This window comes from Pogoniulus pusillus, chromosome 15, assembly GCF_015220805.1.
Source record: "Pogoniulus pusillus isolate bPogPus1 chromosome 15, bPogPus1.pri, whole genome shotgun sequence".
In the NCBI taxonomy this organism is placed as follows: Eukaryota; Metazoa; Chordata; class Aves; order Piciformes; family Lybiidae; genus Pogoniulus; species Pogoniulus pusillus.
In genome coordinates this window covers 8,669,349-8,674,350 of record NC_087278.1, presented here as the reverse complement: position 1 = coordinate 8,674,350, position 5,002 = coordinate 8,669,349, and positions in this window count along the sequence as shown.

Genomic DNA, 5,002 nt, shown 5'->3' with positions numbered 1-5,002 from the left:
GCAGGCTGTGTTGTGTCTGTGTGTGTGTCAGCTTTGATTTCTGAGCGCCTGCCCCAGGAGCCACCGGAAAAACAGAGCGAGGGAAGTTGCTTCTCCTCCTTGGCAGAATGCTGTTCTTGAGGAGGGAGATGGAGCCCAGCTGCTTTCAGGAATGATTCCTCTTTGTGTAGGCCCAGGTCAGACCTAACCTTCTGTGTGTGAGGCAAGTATAAGCACATAAAGGCACAGGAGTGGGGAGTGATGGCTACCAACCTGCTCTCAGAAGAGCTGGTAGGTGTGAGAACCAGCATTGCTGCTTGTCACCATCTTCTCTCCTTTGCAAGTGAAGCCATGGAAACCCTGGAGCCCCAAATTAAACCTGTCCACTACAGAAATGTCTCTGGTGGATGACTTCTGGCATGGTGCACAAGAGAATATGACCTCCTTGATCTAGCTTTATTTTAAGACCCAATAAAAATGTGGCTGTATCAAAGCCCTGTCCTGCTCTGAATCCTCCTAAGCATCTGAGGTTAGCAGTGCCCTTGGCAAAAGCCTTCTAAAAAGCTCCTCTGCCACTTCCAGCTCTTTCACTTTTTGAAGTGCTTCACCTTCATTCCTGGTCCTGTTTAAAGGTAGCAACTTCTAGGTTATTTTCTTTATTATCTCTTCCGCATCAGTCTGATGTTTTCAGTTCTCCCCTTTTGGAAGACTTCCTACCCAACTAGAGACTTGTGTTGTCCATTGCTAATGCCTTCCCACTGCTTCCGTCTCTGGAGCCAAGGGTCTGGAATAAACATGCCACTCAGCATTAACAATTCAGATTTGCCATTAGGAATTTGTAGTGTTCTTAGCAATTGCTGTCTTTTTTGTGCCCCAAATGGGATAATCTAAAAAAAGATTGATTGGCAGAATGTCTGAAATTGCAATTTTTCAAGTGGGAAAGAGAAGTATATAAGCTTAGTGCCAGTGGCAGCTCAGCAAGACAGTGTAAGAAATGAGAGTTGACTGGGTCAAAGGTTCTCCCATCTTATTTTTTCCCTGCCTCAAATACGAAACCTTTAACTGACATTTAAATTAAGTCATGCAAATGGCATCTCTTCAGGTTCTTGTGAGGTTTGAAAACAAGGCACTGCCAGAACCCAGGCTTTTCTGCCCTGGAAAGCACAACCTTCAGCTGTGGGAGCTTGAAGTGCCTCTATGAGCTTGACTCTTTCACAAACCAGGCTGTGGTGGAGACCTTCGGTTGCAGGAGCAGTGCTGATGGTCAGCAGAGCATAGGGGGTGTGTGGCTTAAATACCATCTCTCAGAGGGTCCTGAGGGACATCAGAAGAGATCTTGGTACATGCAGCATGCATCCTGGGTATGGATACAGAGCCCTAAGTGGCATATTTAACCAGAAGCGTGCAAGTCAACTGGCACCAAGCAAATCCTGTGTTCTGTGCAATTTTGCATTCCCTTCAGCATCCATGGGGATATGTACCATGGAGGGGCTCTGGCATGACCTACCTGTCCCTCCCAAGCTCTCACTGTATGTCAGGGGTGCCCAGCAGTTGTCATGGACAGCAAGCAACACCAAGGTTGTGGCAGACCCTTTGGCTCATGAAGGCTCTGGCTCTGGTTAATTCCTGTAGTAGGTTTGCCGCTCAGGGGACGGATGTGCTGTTTCCACAGGCAGGGCGCTTGGAAACAAAGCAGCTTCAGTATAAACTCCCAGCACCTTTTAAAAAGCTGGGCAGGGGCTACCAAGAGCCTGGCTTGCTGGCTGTTTGTTTTTGTTGCTTGGATACACTTGCTCCCTGCGGGAGGGCACCGCTCCGCACGCCGGCTAGCAGGGACAGTTCATTTGTAACTATTAGTCCGATTGTGTATTATCTTTTCAAACCCCCTGCTGCTTTAGCGGTTCAGCTGGCTGGCAGGCAGGCCGAGCAGCAGCCGGGGACAAAGTCACCTCAGCTCCGGAGAGCATCACCAGCAACGGCTCCACGCCCACGTGCCCTGCGCTGCAGGCATTGGGTGCCCTGAGCTGCAGGCATTGGGTGTCCTGAGCTGCAGGCATTGAGTGCCCTGAGCTGCAGGCATTGGGTGCCCTGAGCTGCAGGCATTGGGTGCCCTGAGCTGCAGGCATTGGGTGCCCTGAGCTGCAGGCGCTGGGTGTCCTGAGCTGCAGGCATTGGGTGCCCTGCGCTGCAGGCATTGGGGTGCCCTGCGCTGCAGGCATTGGGTGTCCTGAGCTGCAGGCATTGGGTGCCCTGAGCTGCAGGCGCTGGGTGCCCTGAGCTGCAGGCATTGGCTGCCCTGCGCTGCAGGCATTGGCTGCCCTGCGCTGCAGGCATTGGGGTGCCCTGCGCTGCAGGCATTGGGTGCCCTGAGCTGCAGGCATTGGGTGCCCTGAGCTGCAGGCGCTGGGTGCCCTGAGCTGCAGGCATTGGCTGCCCTGCGCTGCAGGCATTGGGTGCCCTCCTTTCCAGAGCGCCGAGACGGAGAGGAGCTGGCTGCAGCCGCGGCAGAAGGGAGGCATGGTCCTGCTCCTGGCAGCCGCACGTGTTTCCGTGGCTCACAAGCACAGTCCTGCCCCAGCTGTGTCAAGCGAGCTTTGCAGGACTTTGCTGTGTTGCTGCAAAACAGCGTTGGAGGAAGCCATGCACAACATTCCCATACAGAGAAAGGTCACTGAAGTGAGAGAGGCTGACAGGAGCTAGGATATAACCTACTGATGCTTGGGAGAGGAGTCTGGCTTGGGGCCAGGCTGCTACAGGCTTTGCCTTTGTGGGGTCAGCAGGGATAGGCACAGCAGAAGCAGAGTAAGAGATCAGTCCATTTTGGGCTCACAGACTCATAGAATCAACCAGGTTGGAAGAGACCTCCAAGATCATCCAGGCCAACCTATCCCCCAGCCCTATCCAGTCAACTAGACTATGGCACTAAGTGCCTCATGCAGTCTTTTCTTCAGCACCTCCAGGGACAGTGCCTCCACCACCTCCCTGGGCAGCCCATTCCAATGCCAATCACTCTCTCTGTGAAGAACTTCCTCCTAACATCCAGCCTATACTTTCCCCGGCACAACTGGAGACTGTGTCCCCTTGTTCTATTGGTGGTTGCCTAGGAGAAGAGGCCAACCTCTACCTGGCTACAATGTCCCTTCAGGTAGTTGTAGACAGCAATGAGGTCACCCCTAAGCCTCCTCTTCTCTAGGCTAAACAACCCCAGCTCCCTCAGCCTCTCCTCACAGGGTTTGTGTCCCAGGCCCCTCACCAGCTTTGTTGCCCTTCTCTGGACACATTCCAGCACCTCAACATCTCTCCTGAATTGAGGAGCCCAGAACTGGACACAGTACTCAAGGTGTGGCCTGACCAGTGTTCAGGACAGGGGCAGAATAACCTCCCTTGTCCTACTGGCCACACTGTTCTTGATGCAGGCCAGGATGCCATTGGCTCTCTTGGCCACCTGGGCACACTGCTGGCTCATCTTCAGCCTACTATCTACCAGTACCCCCAGGCTCCTTTCTTCCTGGCTGCTTTGTTTGGGGTTGGAAGGGATCTTCAGATATTGAATCTAAGCCCCCTGCCAAAGCAGGATCACCTAGGGCAGGCAGAACAGGAATGCATCCAGGTGGGTTTTGAAGTCTCCAGAGGAGCCTCTCCAACCTCTCTGGGCACACTGTTCCAATTCTCTACCACCCCCACCATAAAGAAGTGGCTCCTCGTGTTGAGGTGGAGCCTCCTGTGTTTTAGCTTGTACGCACTGCTCCTTCTTCTGTCATGGGGCACCAGCAGAAGGAGACTGGCACCTTCGTCTGCATTCAGGATGATCCTGTAAGCATCATCAACTATCCCAAACACAAACTTCTACTTGGAACTAAGGAAAAATTGACATTTCCAGTGTTTCTTGTTTTATTTTGTTTTGGTTTGTTTCAAGCACAGTGATAGGAAAATAGCCCTCACCACCTTTTGAAAGACATTATAGCTATGTAAGAACACAAATCTTTCAAGGCCATATCTCTCCTCACCCTGCCAAATAAAACACAAAATAAAACCCAATTGTTTTGCTGTTATGCTTCCTGTGCCTTAGAGCTTGAAGCATGGATCCTCTTGGCTGAAGTCCAGCCCAGTAATGGTTTAATTCAGGAACCACACATCACCTTTCTAAAAATAAGGAGTACTGAGAAGAAGAGCAACTAAGCCATGCTGAGTAAAGATCTAAAATGACTTCTCCAGGATCCTGAATTAAAGAAAATATGTTGCCTAGAGAAGGAATACCATCAAATATTAGCCTGCCTCTGAGCTGCAAACTCTTTCCTGGAATTCCAGCCCTGTTCTACACTCTGGACACTTTCCAAAGAGAGAGCAACAAACCAACAGTGATATTGAATGTTTTTTTTTTCTTCCCTCAGACACTTACTAAGAACCAGGCACAAACACACAAATACAAGAATGTAGAAAACATCTACCCACTTGTATTTGGCTCCCAGTGTTTTTAAGGCTCTCTGTCATTCTGTTACCCAGAGTGAATGTCCAACTGCGCCAAAGCCAAACCAGGCATTTCCCCAAGTGGCACAGAAATAAATGCATGTAAGGGCCTGTGATTTAATGGCAAAAGATGTGCAATAGGTGCCTTCACCTAGAAAAAGCAGAAGCAGTGTACAGCAGCCCCTCTCTGCTTAGGTGTACACAGGACCAAACCCCACACGACACTGAGAGTCCAGATGCCCCTTACATGAACCAAAACCCTGTGTTCATGCTGGAAAGACTTTCACTGCAGCATGTAGCGGGGTGAAGGAGTACAAGAAGCTTGAGGTCAGCATGTGCAGCGCTGCTCAGGGGGCTGGTGCCACCAGCTGCAAGCTCTCAGCTAGCTCTTCACAGACACTTCTGCTGCAGAAAGCCCGCGAGGCTGTCGGAGCGATGCAAAGTGGCATGGCTAACAGCGCTCTCAAAGCGAGGTCTGCATGGCTCTGGAAGCCTGCAACACGCAGCTGCTGCAAAGCAAAAAATGGAGGAGGGGAATCTTACTAGCCAGGGAATG